Source organism: Pongo abelii, chromosome 10 (assembly GCF_028885655.2).
Source record: "Pongo abelii isolate AG06213 chromosome 10, NHGRI_mPonAbe1-v2.0_pri, whole genome shotgun sequence".
In the NCBI taxonomy this organism is placed as follows: Eukaryota; Metazoa; Chordata; class Mammalia; order Primates; family Hominidae; genus Pongo; species Pongo abelii.
This window is the reverse complement of record NC_071995.2, coordinates 80765045-80781417: the sequence shown is the minus strand read 5'-3', so window position 1 is coordinate 80781417 and position 16373 is coordinate 80765045.

The window sequence follows — 16373 nt, the reverse complement described above, 5'->3', positions numbered from 1 at the left end:
AGAAGTAGAGAGTAGAATAGTGGTTGTTAGATGATGGGATGGGTAGGTAGGAAGGAGAGGTGGTAAGGGGGAAAGAGAGCTGGTCAGAGGTTGGCTGGTAGATGCAGGGGGGTTGTAGCTGGATGGGAGGAATGGGTTCTGGTGTTCTATGGCACTGTAGGTTGACTATAGTTAATGACATTTTACCATGTATTTTCCAGAGGATGGGGGAACAGATTTTGGGTATTCCAAACATGGGGAGGTGATAGGGGTTTGGGGTAATGAATGTGCTGGTTGCCTAGAGTTGATCATTGCATGTTGTATGTATTATCAGGCTGTGCTCCACAAATATGTACAATTATTATCTATCAAATAAAAATACAAGCAAAAAATTGTACATGCTCATGGAGTGCCATGTGGCATTTCAATCCATGTATACATTGTATGGTGACCAGATTGGGGTGACTGGCATGTCCATTGCCTCATGTCCATTACCTTATCCATTCTTTGTGCTAAGAGCATTCAGGGTCCTCTTTTCTGGCTACTCTGAAGCGTATGGTGCACTGTCTTTGACTATGTTCTCCACGCTGTGCAGCAGAGCTCCAGAGCTTGTTCCTCCTACCTAGATGTAGCTTTGTGCCTGTTGACCAACCTCTTCTCTTTCCCACTCCACTCTACTTTCCCAGTCTTTGGTGGCCACTGTTCTCTCTACTTCTATAAGGTCAACTTTTAAAACATGGTTTTAATGACTGCATAATATAAAGTTAAAGTTTTCAGCCTCATTTTTTAAAATAAATTAATTAACTAGCCCTCTAAAATTTCCATAAAACTTATCCTGAGCTGCATGTTGTGCCTACATGGTCTCACCCAAGGGAAGGTGAGCACATTCATGTTGGGTGGTGAAAATCCAGGCAATATGTCTGTATGGTTCTTTTATTATTATTATTATTATTATTATTATTATTATTATTGTTATTATTATTTGGAGTTGGAGTCTCGCTCAGTTGCACAGGCTGGAGGGCAGTGGCGCCATCTCGGCTCACTGCAAGCTCCACCTCCTGGGTTTACGCCATTCTCCTGCCTCAGCCTCCTGAGTAGCTGGGACTATAGACGCCCACCACTACGCCCAGCTAATTTTTTTGTATTTTTAGTAGAGACGGGGTTTCACCATGTTAGGCAGGATGGTCTCGATCTCCTGACCTCATGATCTGCCGGTCTCGGCCTCCCAAAGTGCTGGGATTACAGGTGTGAGTCACCGCACCTGGCCTTTTTTTTTTATTATTATACTTTAAGTTCTGGGGTACACGTGCAGAACATGCAGGTTTGTTTCATAGGTATACACGTGCTATGGTGGTTTGGTTTGCTGCACCCATCAACCCGTCATTTAGATTAGGTATTTCTCCTAAAGCTATCTCTCCTGTAGCCCTCCACCCCCAACAGGCCGCAGTGTGTGATGTTCCCCTCCCTGTGTCCATGTGTTCTTATTGTTTAACTCCCACTTATGAGTTATAACATGTGGTGTTTAGTTTTCTGTTCTTGGTTAGTTTGCTGAGAATGATGGTTTGCAGTTTCATCCATGTCCCTGCAAAGGACATGAACTCATCCTTTTCTGTGGCTGCATAGTATTCCAGGGTATATATGTGCCACATTTTCTTTATCCAGTTTATCATTGATGGGCATTTGGATTGGTTCCAAGTCTTTGCTATTGTGAACAGTGCCACAATAAACATACATGTGCATGTGTCTTTATAGAATGATTTATAATCCTTTCAGTCTATACCCAGTAGTGGGATTGCTGGGTCAAATGATATTTCTAATTCTAAATCCTTGAGGAAATGCCATACTGTCTTCCACAATGGTTGAACTAATTTACACGCCCACCAACAATGTAAAAGTGTTCCTATTTCTCCACATCCTCTCTAGCATCTGTTGTTTCCTGACTTTTTAATGATCACCATTCTAACTGGCATGAGATGGTATCTCATTGTGGTTTTGATTTGCATTTCTCTGATGACCAGTGATGATGAGATTTTTTCATACGTTTGTCGGCTGCATAAATGTCTTCTTTTGAGAAGTGTCTGTTATTATCCTTTGCCAACTTTTTGATGGGGTTTTTTTTTTTCTTGTAAATTTGTTTAAGTTCTTTGTAGATTCTGGATATTAGCCCTTTGTCAGATGGATAGATTGCAAAAATTTTCTCCCATTCTGTAGGTTTCCTGTTTACTCTGATGATAGTTTCTTTTGCTGTGCAGAAGCTCTTTAGTTTAATTAGATCCCATTTGTCAATTTTGGCTTTTGTTGCCATTGCTTTTGGTGTTTTAGTCATGAAGTCCTTGCCCGTGCCTATGCCCTGAATGGTATTGTGTAGGTTTTCTTCTAGGGTTTTTATGGTTTTAGGTCTAACATTTAAGTCTTTAATCCATCTTGAGTTAATTTTTGTATAAGGTGTAAAGAAGGGATATAGTTTCAGCTTTCTGCTTATGGTTAGCCAGTTTTCTCAACACGATTTCTTAAATAGGGAATCCTTTCCCTGTTGCTTGTTTTTGTCAGGTTTGTCAAAGGTAGGATGGTTATAGATGTGTGGTGTTATTTCTGAGGCCTCTGTTCTGTTCCATGGGTCTATATATCTGTTTTGGTACCAGTACCACGCTGTTCTGGTTACTGTTGCCTTGTAGTATAGTCTGAAGTCAGGTAGCGTGATGCCTCCAGCTTTGTTCTTTTGGCTTAGGATTGTCTTGGCTACGTGGGCTCTTTTTTGTTCCATATGAAATGTAAAGTACTTTTTTCTAATTCTGTGAAGAAAGTCAATGGTAGCCTCATAAGGATAGCATTGAATCTATAAATTACTTTGGGCAGTATGGCCATTTTCATGATATTGATTCTTCCTATCCATGAGCATGGAATGTTTTTCCATTTGTTTGTGTCCTCTCTGATTTCCTTGAGCAGTGGTTTGTAGTTCTCCTTGAAGAGGTCCTTCACATCCCTTGTAAGTTGTATTCCTAGGTATTTTATTCTCTTTGTAGCAATTGTGAATGGGAGTTCACTCATAATTTGGCTATCTGTTATTGGTCCACAGGAATGCTTGTGATATTTGCACATTGATTTTGTATCCTGACACTATGCTGAAGTTTCTTATCAGCTTAAGGAGATTTTGGGCTGAGATGATGGGGTTTTGTAAAAGTACAATCATGTCATCTTCAAACAGAGACAATTTGACTTCCTCTTTTCCTAATTGAATCCCCTTTATTTCTTTCTCTTTCCTGATTGCCCTGGCCAGAACTTCCAATGCTATGTTGAATAGGAGTGTTGAAAGAGGGCATCCTTGTCTAGTGCCATTTTTCAAAGGGAATGTTTCCAGTTTTTGCTCATTGAGTATGATATTTCCTGTGGGTTTGTCATAAATAGCGTTTATTGTTTTGAGATAGGTTTCATCAATACGTAGTTTATTGAGAGTTTTTAACATGAAGGGGTGTTGAATTTTGTCCAAGGCCTTTTCTGCAGCTATTGAGAGAAACGTGGTTTTTGTCATTGTTTCTGTTTATGTGATGGATTACATTTTTTGATTTGCATATGTTGAACCAGCCTTGCATCCCAGGGATGAAGCCAATTTAATCGTGGTGATTAAGATATTTGATATGCTGCTAGATTTGGTTTGCCAGTATTTTATTGAGACTTTTTGCATCGATGTTCATCAGGGATATTGGCCTAAAATTTTCTTTTTTTGTTGTTTCTCTGTTAGGTTTTAGTATCAGGATGATTCTGGCCTCATAAAATGAGTCAGGGAGGATTCCCTCTTTTTCTATTGTTTGGAATAGTTTCAGAAGGAATGGTACCAGCTCCTCTTTGTACTTCTGGTATAATTCGGATGTGAATCTGTCTGGTTCTGGACTTTTTTTGGTTGGTAGGCTATTCATTGCTGCCTCAATTTCAGAATTTGTGATTGCTCTATTCAGGGATTTGACTTCTTCCTGGTTTAGTCTTGGGAGGGTGTATGTGTCCAGGAACTTATTCATTTGTTCTAGATTTGCGAGTTTATTTGCGTAGAGGTATTCTAGTTTATTTTCACAGAGGTATTGCATATAGTATTCTCTGTTGGTAGTTTGTATTTCTGTGGGATTAGTGGTGATATCCCCTTTATCATTTTTTATTGTGTCTATTTGATTCTTCTCTCTTTTCTTCTTTATTAGTCTGGCTAGAGGTCTATCTATTTTGTTGATCTTTTCAAAAAGCCAGCTCCTGGATTCATTGATTTTTTGAAGGGTTTTGCATGTTTCTATCTCCTTCAGCTTTGCCCTAATCTTAGTTATTTCTTGTCTTCTGCTAGCTCTTGAATTTGTTTGCTCTTGCTTCTCTAGTTCTTTTAATTATGATGTTAGGGTGTCAATTTTAGATCTTTCCTGCTTTCTCTTGTGGGCATTTAGTGCTATGCATTTCCCTCTACACTCTGCTTTAAATATGTCCCAGAGATTCTGGTACATTGTGTCTTTGTTCTCATTGGTTTCAAAGAACATCTTTATTTCTGCCTTCATTTTGTTATTTACCCAGTAGTCATTCAGGGGCAGGTTGTTCAGTTTCCATGTAGTTGTGTGGTTTTGAGTGAGTTTCTTAATCCTGAGTTCTAAGTTGATTGCACTGTGGTCTGAGAGACTGTTTGTTATGATATCCATTCTTTTGCATTTGCTGAGGAGTATTTTACTTCCATTTATGTGGTCAATTTTAGAATAAGTGCAATGTGGTGCTGAGAAGAATGTGTATTCTGTTGATTTGGGATGGAGAGTTCTGTAGATGTCTGTTATGTCTGCTTCGTCCAGAGCTGAATTCAAGTCTTGGGTATCCTTTTTAATTTTCTGTCTCGTTGATCTGTCTAATATTGACAGTGGGGTGTGAAAGTCTCCCACTATTATTTTGTGGGAGTTTAAGTCTCTTTGTAGGTCTCTAAGAACTTTCTTTATGAATGTGGTGCTCCTGTATTGGGTGCATATATATTTAAGATAGTTAGCTCTTCTTTTTGCATTGATCCCTTTACCATTATGTAATGCCCTACTTTGTCTCTTTTGATCTTTGTTGGCTTAAAGTCTGTTTTATCAGAGAGTAGGATTCTGACCCCTGCTTTTTCTTTTTGCTTTCCATTTGCTTAGTAAATATTCCTCCATCCCTTTATTTTAAGCTTATGTGTTTCTTTGCATGTGAGATGGTTTTCCTGAATACATCACACCAATGGGTCTTGACTCTTTATCCAATTTTCCAGTCTGTGTCTTTTAATGGGGGGCATTTAGTCCGTTTACATTTCAGGTTAGTACTGTTTTGTGTGAATTTGATCCTGCTGTTATGATGTTAGCTGGTCATTTTGCCCATTAGTTAATGCAGTTTCTTCATTGTGTTGGTGATCTTTGCAATTTGGTATGTTTTTTCAGTGGCTGTTATTGGTTGTTCCTTTCCATGTTTAGTGCTTCCTTCAGGAGCTCTTGTAAGGCAGGCCTGGTGGTGGAAAAATCTCTCAGCATTTGCTTGTCTGTAAAAGATTTTATTTATCCTTTGCTTATGAAGCTTAGCTTGGCTGGATATAAAATGCTGGGTTGAAAATTCTTTTCTTTAAAAATGTTGAATATTGACCCCCACTTTCTTCTGGCCTGCAGGGTTTCATCTGAGATATCTGCTGTTAGTCTGATGTGCTTCCCTTTGTGGGTAACCCGACCTTTCTCTCTGGCTGCCCTTAACAATTTTTCCTTCATTTCAACCTTGTTGAATCTGACAATTATATGTTTTGGGGTTGCTCTTCTTGAGGAGTATCTTTGTGGTATTCTCTAAGCTTGATTGGTGTACCTGAAAGTGATGGGGAGAATGAAACCAAGCTGGAAAATATTCTTCAGGATATTATCCAGGAGAACTTCCCCAATCTAGCAAGACAGGCCAACATTGAAATTCAGGAAATACAGAGAACACCTCAAAGATACTTCTAGAGAAAAAATTAAAAAAAAAGATATCAGATGTGGCTTCAAATACATGTAAAAACCATAGTCTAATTTATAACATTTCGTGGGGTCAATGAAACACTAATAATTAACATGATACAATTATGAACTAAAATTTCAGTAAATTTTTAAAATAATATAAATTTTAAAGCATGTGATGTGACAATAAAGTGTTAGGGATATATAACCTTTTGAGAGATGTTAATTATGATCATCTGCCTGTTGGTAATCCTTTGAAATTATCTGTTCTTTTTCTGAATTTCTCTAGGAAAATATTAAATATAGCCCTGCCATTGAATGTCTAGGTCTGATTTTGGAGTGTGAGGTCCCTGCCATTGGCTTTATAACCACACTCCTTTCCTATCACTGCATGATTAATTGGCCATTTCTTTACTACACTTCCCTCTTCCAAATATCAGGCTGTACCATCATTGCATCATTGTCTTTAACAACTGATTCAGCTGAAGTTCTTCTCCCATCTATCACTGCTCTTCAGATTGACCTTGTTAAACACTTATGAGTGCTTCTCTGTGTAAAGCATTTGACTACTTTGGGAGACATAAAACTGACAGTCTAGAAATGGAAACAGGTAAGTAAAAATAACACGATGTATTTATTGTTTTACTTACTAGGGGCTCAGGGAACAGAACAAATGAACTATATGCTGTCATAGAAGGGACTACGAGACATTTTAATGCTTGAAAAAATGCATCAGCTCCAAAATATGAAAATAAGCTGCAAAATTAAAATAAATATTACTTAACTACCTATAGATCTACCATTATATTAGTAGGGCTTATTTGTAAGTTCATGGTGTTTTGAATAATACTGCACTGGATTTAAATTCTGGTTGTTACTTACCAGCTATGTGACCCTAGGGAAGTTACTTAGTCATTTTTCACAATGGGTGAAATGTAGATTAACATTAATAAGATGGTTGTGACAAATAAATAGGTATAAACTATTTTGAACAATACTGCTAATAAGTAAGCTCTCCAAAAGTTAACTATTACTAAATTATGTCAATTTTGCAAAATGTGGATGTGTTTCAATGGTTGATATAATGTAGGCTGGGACCAACAAAAGTAGGAGTGTCTAGGGCCTTGATGGTCTTAAAATGTTTCTTGGCAATGATTGATGTGTGTGTGTTGGGTAGAAGGAAGCTGAAATATGATTTCTGTTTAGACGGGTCACAGGTAAAGAGAAGCTTGAGCTGATTCTTAATTTGCTACAATCTGCTCTTTTGATACTTGTATGATTTCTCATTTCCAGGTCAGAGAAATAAAATCAGGGATAGGGCACTGGATGAACTATTGCTTTTCCAGTTTTGTAATGGGAATAGATTGCCTTGCCATCATGTGTTTGGACCTATGCCTGACTTACATTTTTGTTTGTTTTTTTCAAAAAAACATTTTCCTGGGCCTTTAAAAAAATCCTTAGGACTTTGCCTCATTAATTTGTCTTATTGGGTGTTTTCTGAGAATGTAAGTTATAGTAATAAATTAATAATAGAATAAAGTAAAATATTAATAATTATTATATTAATATTTTTCTTCTTTTAAAAAATAAACTTAATTTTCCTAAACTTGTTAATCTAAAATATTCTTGCTTTTATGCAAACAATTTAGTAAAATAAATTGGAGAATTTCTTGTAGAATAAAAGTATTTCAGGGTAAAACAGCTATAATGCAAATAGAGACAGCTACAGTTACCATAAAAGTTTAATTTTATTTTCCTTATAAGGCAGGAAAAGCATAAGATGATACTGCAATATGGAATTTTGAATGATTTTTAGCACATGAAAAAGTTTTTCAGAAGAGTATCTTGTATTTATTGCTTTTCCTTAATAGTAATGTGAAATTTTGACAGCTAAAAATGAGCTATATAAACTAGCATTTTGGTTATCTAGAAATATTAAGAATTTTAGAGATGTCATTTGTGTGCTTAGGCTCCTTGCTCATGCTAAAGACCAAAAACTTCTGTGTGACTCAATAGCATGGGATTTTTACTTTTAGAATCTGAATATAATGACATAGTATGTTAAGCCCATATTCTTCTTGCTTATGGAAACTACCCCATGCAATGGGAGTTTCAGCTTTGCTAAGAACTTATTTGGTATTGAAATTTGATGATAGAGAAAGGAAAAGATATTTTTCTCTATAATTAATCCATTTTAGAAAGAAATTTTATAGGGTAAAGGTCTTACCTGCTTAATCTTCCTATTTGAGATATAAAAGAAGTTTTGGAGATGGAGGATTTGAAGTCAAACAATATTAATTTCAGTTCAATTCTTGGTTCAATCTCATTATTTCTCAATATTTCTGGGTATAAGTTTTCCCAAATTAATAACGCTCACTTCACAGGTTTTTTTTTTTGTAAGGATTAAAGAAGAAAACTTGTGAAACAATATTATTCCTGAAACATATTAGGCCAAAATATATTTATGCTTTTTTTCTCCCTTCTTTCTAAATGATAATTCTGAGTTCATTCCCTTAATCCAGAAATTCTGACCATTCGTTGACTACCAAGTATCTGTAATTTAAAGCTGGTGATAGAGAAAGAGATGGAAAGAACCTGAGACCCTGAACACTCCATTCTATCCTTTCACAAATCAACCTTCTCCTAGAGGTCACCGAGGTGACAAGGCCATGCTAATTCACACCTCTTATCACTCTGAGGCTTTAACCCTAAACCACACTGCAGTACCCTGATGGTAGCTACACTGAACCACATGGGTGACTTCTAATCATCTTCCAGGGTTAGTGCCTTTGTTGCTTCTTTTCTCCTACCCTTATATAAATCTTGCCTTCCTTTTGGCACTAATGAAATGATGGAGAAAGTCCTAAATACGGATAATATCCTGCTGGAAAGAAATCCGTCTTTCTCCCTCCTGAAGGAAGTTCTATTCTTAGAAACCTCCTGCCTGACTCAACTTCCTAACTCCCTCTTTTCCCATGGGGCTTTGGGAGAAAGAACTGAGCATGGACATCTCAAACAACTCCTACCTCCCACTCTTCCTTTTGGGAACCAGCTACTTGCAGGAAGCATAGACTCTGCTCTGTTTCTCCATACAGCCAGTTTTATAGGAACAGGCCTCAGTGGAAGCTCAAATATGCTTTGGCTATTCAGTGTCTTTTGTGGTTCCATATAAATTTTAGGATTGATTTTTCTATTTCAGTAAAAAATGCTATCGGGATTTTGATAGGGATTACTTTGAATCTGTATATCACTTTGGGTAGTATGGGCATTTTAATAATATTAATTCTTCTAATCCATGAGTATGGGATGTCTTTCCATTTATCTGTGTCTTTAATTTCCTTCCTCAGTGTTTTATAATTATCAGTGTGCAAGTCATTCACCTCTTTGGTTAAGGTTATTCCTAAGTATTTTATCTTTTGGTTACTATTGTGAATTATATTGTTTTTTAAATTTCGTTATTTATGCTTAGTATATAGAAACACAGCTGCTTTTTGTATGAGATTTTGTTTTCTGCAACTTTTTTGAGTTTGTTTATTGGTTCTAACAGGTTTTTTTCTTCTGAAATCTTTAGGATTTTCTACAAAAATATGTTCATTTCATCTGCAAGAAAACCCCATAATTTTACTTCTTCCTTTCCAATTTGAATGACTTTTATCTCTTTTACTTTTCTATTCGCTGCAAGTAGAACTTCCACTACTGTGTTGAATACAGTGGTGAGGGTGGGCCTCCTTGACTTCCTTCTGATTTTGGAGGAAAAGCTTTCAGTTTTCTCCCCTTATTTATGAGATTAGCTGTGGGTTTTTATATATGGACTTTAATGTGATTAGGTAAGTTCCATCTATGGATATTCTGAGAGTTTATATGGACATTAAATTGTGTCACATGTGTTCTCTGAATTCACTGAGATGATTCTATCTATCTATCTATCTATCTATCTATCTATTCTTTTTTCAATTCATTCTTTTAAATGTAGTATATCATGATTTGCATTTGTTGAACAAGCCTTCCATCCAAGGGATGAATCTAACTTGGTCATAGTATGTGATCATTTTAACATCCTATTGAATTGTTTGCCTGTATTTTGTTGAAGATTTTTGTTCAATAAAATACAAACCGATGTTCATCATGAAGCCTATGTTCAACATGAAGGCCCAGGTTCATCAGGGATATTGGCTTGCAATTTTATTTTCTTGTTTGCCTTTGTCTGGCTTTGGTATTAGGGTGATGCTGGCCACATGAAAGGAGATTGGAAGTATTTCTGTTTTCAGTTTTTGGAAGAGTTTAAGGAGGATTGACATTATTTCTTCTTTGACTATTGGGTAGAATTCACCTCTTAAGTCATCTTTTCCTAGGCTTTTCTTTGTTTGGAGGTTTTTAATTACTGATCCAATCTCCTTATTTGACATTGGTCTGAAGGGCTTTCTATTTTTTCTTGATTCAGTGTTGATAGGTTGTATGTTTCTAAGAATGTCTCCATTTCTTCTGTATTATCCAATTTGTTGGCATATAATTTTTTCATAATAGTCTGTTATGATCCTTTCTGCCACATTTGTTATATTATCTCCTTTTTAATTCCTGATTTTATTTGAGTCTTCCCTCTATTTTTCTTAGTTGGCCTAGCTAAGGATTTGTCAATTTTATCTCTGTAAAATCCTTTTCTATTATTATTCTGTTCTCTGTGTCATTTATTTCTGCTCCCATCTTTATTATTTCCTTTCTTTTGTTCTAACTTTGGGCATAGTTTGTTCTTCTTTTCCTAGTTTCTTGAGGTGTAAGGTTAGTTACTTTTTTTTTTGATAATCTTTCTTCTTTTTTACTCTAGGCATGTATTGCTATAAACTTTCCTCTTAGTATTGCTTTTGCTGTATCCCATACATTTTGGTTTATTGTGTTTTTATTTTCATTTCTGTTGAAAAATTTAAAAAATTCTCTTTTTATTTTCTTTTTGATCTTCTTGACCCAATGGTTGTTAAAGAATATGTTGTTTAGTTTCCAGTTACTTGTGAATTTTCTGATTTTCTTCTTGTGATTGTTTGCTAGTTTCATTCCATTGTGGTCAGAAAAGATACTTGGAACGATTTTGATCTTCTTAAATTTGTTATACAACTTATTTTGTGGCCTAATGTGTGCTCTATCCTAGAAAATGTTCCATGTTCACTTTAGAATAATGTGTACTCCTCTGCTATTGGGTGGGAAGTTCTGTGTATGTTTGTTAGGCACATTTGGTCTATAGAATTATTCAAGTCTGCCATTTATTTTTTTCTGAACATTCTATCAATTATTAAAAATGATGTATTAAAGTCTCTTACTATTACTTTATGGCTGCCAATTTTTCCTTCAGATCTGATCTGTAAATATTTGCTTCATATTTTTAGGTGCTCTCATGTTGGGTATATAAATATATTTGTAATTGTTATAGCTTCTTTGTCCCTAGAGACAGCTTTTAACTTAAAGTCTACATTGTCTAATATAAATGTAGCTGCCTCTGTTTCTTTGGTTGTTATTTGCATGGAATATGTTTCCCATCCTTTCATTTTCAGACTATGTGAGTTCTTAAACCTAAGGTAAGTCTCTTATAAACAGTACATTGCTGAATTTTGTTCTTTTAAAATCCATTCAGCCATTTTATGTCTTTCAATTGGGGAGTTTAATATATTTACATTTAAAGTAATTATTGATAAATGAGGATTTACTATTGCCATCTTAATGATTTTCTGTTGGCTTTGTGGTTTTCTTCCTCTCTCTTCCTCTCTTACTGTCTTCCTTTGCTATCTGATATTTTTGTAGTGATTTGTCCTGCTGCTTTTCTCATTATATTTTGTGTATCTATTATAACTTTTTCTTTGTAGGTGCCTTGAGGGTTGCATAAAATATGTTAAAGTTATTGCCATCTATTTTAAGTTGGTAACAGCTTCCTTTAATCTCAAACAAAATCTCTGTACTTTTACTCCCTTGCTTTGTGTTCTTGTAGTCTGAGTTTGCATCTTTTTATATTGTTTATCCAGTAGCAAACTTTTATCTATATTAGGATTCAAAATAAATTACACACTACCATTACATTGTTACATTATGCTTAATTTGTCCATATATTTACCTTTACCAGGAGATTTGTGCTTTTATATTGCTGCTCAGTGTATTTTCATTTCAACCTGAAAAACTTTTTAAAGCATTTTTTGTAAGGCACGTTTAGTGGTGATTAATTTGTTCAGGTTTTGTTTGTATGCAAAAAAATTTATTTCTCCTTAATTTTTAAAAGATAGTTTTGCTGAGTATAGTGTTCTTGTTTGGTAATTTTTGCTTTTAGTACTTTGAATATATCATCTTACTTTCTCTTTGCCTGTGAGATTTCTGCTGAGAAATCTGTTGATAGTCTTATGGGTTTCCCCTTAAATGTGATGCGTTGCTTTTCTCTTGTTCCCTTCAAAATTCTTTCTTTGCCTTTAATTTTTGATAATTTAATTACAATGTGTCTCAGTGTAGACCTCTTTATGTTCTACCTATTTGGGACCTCTTGCACATCTTGAATCTGGATGTCTACCCTCTTCCCCAAATTTGGGAAACCATCATTCTGAGCAAACTATCACAAGGACAGAAAATCAAATATTGCATGTTCTCACTCATAGGTGGAAATTGAACAATGAGACCACTTGGACACAGGAAGGGGAACATTACACACCGAGGCCTGTTGTGGGGTGGGGGGTGGGGGGAGGGATAGCATTAGGAGATATACCTAATGTAAATGACGAGTTAATGGGTGCAGCACACCAACATGTCACGTGTATACATATGTAACAAACCTGCACATTGTGCGCATGTACCCTAGAACTTAAAGTATAATAATAATAATAAAAAAGAAAATACATTTCTGCCCTTGGGGGAGAATGTCCTTGGAGTTATTGAGTTAATATATTGTTCTGACAAATTTCAGAACATCAAAGGACCAAATATACTTTGGCTACCAGCATTCCTAGTGGTCACTCCAAGGAGCAGTGGCGCTATTGAGACAGTGGTCACTTGAAATTGAGAACAGGACTTTCTGGATAAATTCCTCCCCTGTGGGAATTACAGGCACTACTGCTTGGTCATAGGCTCCACGCAAATGGAGGAGAGCACAGAATTCTGAGCACTATTGCAACGGAAATACTTCTTGCCCCTTCCCTCTTGTATCCCTCTAAGAGGAGGGACATCTATTAGTGTAATATGTGTGACAGCTTTCCATGTTGTTGTTCATTCTTCCACAGTGGAGGTGAAGTGACCAGGTAAATTGATAATTTGGGATTAGGATCTGTATCTCATCCTCTTTCTGTCTTTTTCCTAGGAGCTGGGTGCTCTTATGCTGGCTCCTACACACATTGAGTTTCTTAAAGTTAACTTCAGAAATCCCCACAAACCCTCTATGGGTGGCTTGCAGTGTTCACATACTGGCAGTGTCTGGTTGGCTAAGTTTGTCTAAGTGTGGTGTTCCATGTAAGGTTTGTTGCAACAAGCCTATGCCATATTCTCCAATGTCACCTTTATCAGTAAGAAACACTGGGTGGGTATTCAGCAGAAACACACTGATACGACTATAACAGTTATTAAAATAACAAAATACTTGTGTATATGTTTTGTAAACAGTATAGTGGTAACTACAATAAGTTGAGATATTAATAATATAAATAAAATGATGAACTCAATAATTCAACCTGATGAGTCATGCTTCTTTCATAGTGATATCTGAAAATTCTTTGTAGCAAGTTCAGCCCAAGTGAGAGTAGGCATTGCAGCTGTGTTGCAAAATCTTCACAAGGTACTCTGTATCAGTTTTCATTGTCTTTATGTTAATTGCTACTGCTTCCAAACAGTCTAATTTTTACTTTGGTTTATTGTTATTGTGGTGCAATTCTAATGTAAGTAGAAAGTGTGTAGCATTTTGAGATATTGAAATTCAAGAATTTGCAATAAAGTAATCTAAGTGAACACCAAAATTTAAGAGATCCTGAAGTTTAAACTTCTTAATGCAAATTTTACTTTTTATAAACCTACATTCTCTGAATCTGTAGGATAATCAAGAAGAAATGACATTAATATTGAATCACAACCTGAAACTACAAAAATTAGAACACTCTGGAATATCTTTAATACTATGTAAGAAGTAATATAAAATTAAGCAAATAGTATACATACCCAATGGAAAAAACCAATTTGCTTTTAAATTATTGTTAGTGATGTAAATTTTGAGGCAAATTGTGGTCAAGATTGTGTTATTTCAGTTAAAAGTGTTCAATACTACATTTCTCAAAAACCACATTCATATTTGGTTAAAGCTTCTGATTCAAATAAAGAAACTTAAACTTGCAATTATCTATAAAGATAACATTGAAATGCACATCAGTTTCACACAATAAAACATTTGAAACACTGAAAAACAAACTGCAGAAACTTTGTCAAATAGTATCAAAAAAGAAAATGAAAAATCTTAGAAGGTGTCATAAGAATTTTTAACACCATCTACTATATAGTTTAAAAAGTCAAATATTTTCAAATATAAACTATTGATGATGTTGGCATGGATGTGGTGAAAAGGGAACACTTTTACACTGCTAGTGGAATGTAAACTAGTACAACCCCTATGGAAAACAGTATGGAGACTCCTTAAAGAACTAAAAGTAGAACTACCATTTGATCCAGCAATCCCACTACTGAGTATCTACCCAGAGGAAAAGAAGTCATTATATGAAAAAGACAGTTGCACATGCATGTTGAGAGCAGCACGATTCACGATTCATAACTGCAAAAATATGGAACCAACCCAAATGCCCATCAATCAATGGGTGGATAAAGAAAATGTGATATATACACACACACACACACACACATACACACATACATACATACCATGGAATGCTACTCAGCCATAAAAAAGAATAAAATAATGGTATTTGCAGCAACTGGATGTAGTCGGAGACAATTATTCTAAGTAAAGTAACTCAGGAATGGAAAACCAAACATCGTATGTTCTCACTTCTAAGCGAGAGCTAAGCTATAAGGACACAAAGGCGTAAGAATGATACAACGGACTCTGGGGACTTGGCGGAAGGGTAGGAGGAGTGTGAGGGATAAAAGACTATACATTGGGTACAGTGTACAATGCTTGGGTGATGAGTGTACCAAAATCTCAGAAATCACCACTAAAGAACTTATCCATGTAACCAAACACCACCCATTCCCCAAACTATTGAAATAAAAAAAATAAACTATTTAATAGAACTTTGTGAAAAGAAAAATTTCAAACAGAGCTTAAGATTGCAATCTAGGTTTATGGTCTCTCTGGGTAAAAAACATTCATCTACAGAAATGAGTTAATACTTTTCAAAAAACATATATTAAGGCAATAAAGTTATAAAATTCTGAAATTAGTAAGGAAGCTTAAACTATTTTAAATAAAACTTTTACTAGTTTAATTAAAGTTTAAGGTTTATGAATTAGATCATTCTGCATTTATTGATCTTACAGAGCTATAAAGAACAACCACTAAAATAACACATCTGATTTTATTGCTATTGTTTGAGAAAAATAGTTTCAATTAGAAAAATTACAGAAAAATCTCACTGGATGTTGTGCAGATAATGTTAGAAGAATACTACAGAGAAATCTGAGCATTTCAGGCAAAATTTAGAAACATTCCCAGATGTTTTAATTTAGCACTGTATCAGTCACTGTATTCAATTATCACTGGATGATGCAAATCACTGAATATTTTCTTGATAAACTTTTATTTGCTCCCATATATAAAATAAGCTTTGGAGAAAAATTCCTGGAGTTAAAATAATGAAAACTGGAAGAATATTTGGACTTCAATAGGTAATGTTTGGTGCTGAGGCTGCAAAAATCTTATTTTTATTAATTTATTGGAAATTGTGAAATGAGACTGAAAATTTGTAAAATAAAATGTTTATAAGGATTTGGCTTTAATAAATGATAGTCTAACAGAAATCCAGTGTGATCTGTTGCTTTACAAGAAAGAATATATTACAGTTATAAAAGCTGACTGATAAATAATAAAAATGATTGAAAATATAAAATTAAATACAGAAAACTTTGAAAGTGAAGCCAATGATATCATAAAAATATAAAAAATTATACTACTTTAAATAAAAACGATCATCTTAATAGAGATTAGTAATGTCCATAAATAATATGAAAATACAACTGTTATTTTTATAACTAAAGAAAAACAAGACTTTTAATTTATTGAATCCTAAAAATTATCCACACAAATTTTGCAAAACTCTTCGGATTGATATGGAAAAAAAATCAATAAAATTAAGCCTACTAAATAAATATTTTAATAAATTATTTTGTGACTCAGCCAATAACAGAGATATTGTATATATAAAGCTTTCAGATAAATTTACATAATAAAGCAAATATATTTTCATATTGATGTATATATCAATTTAT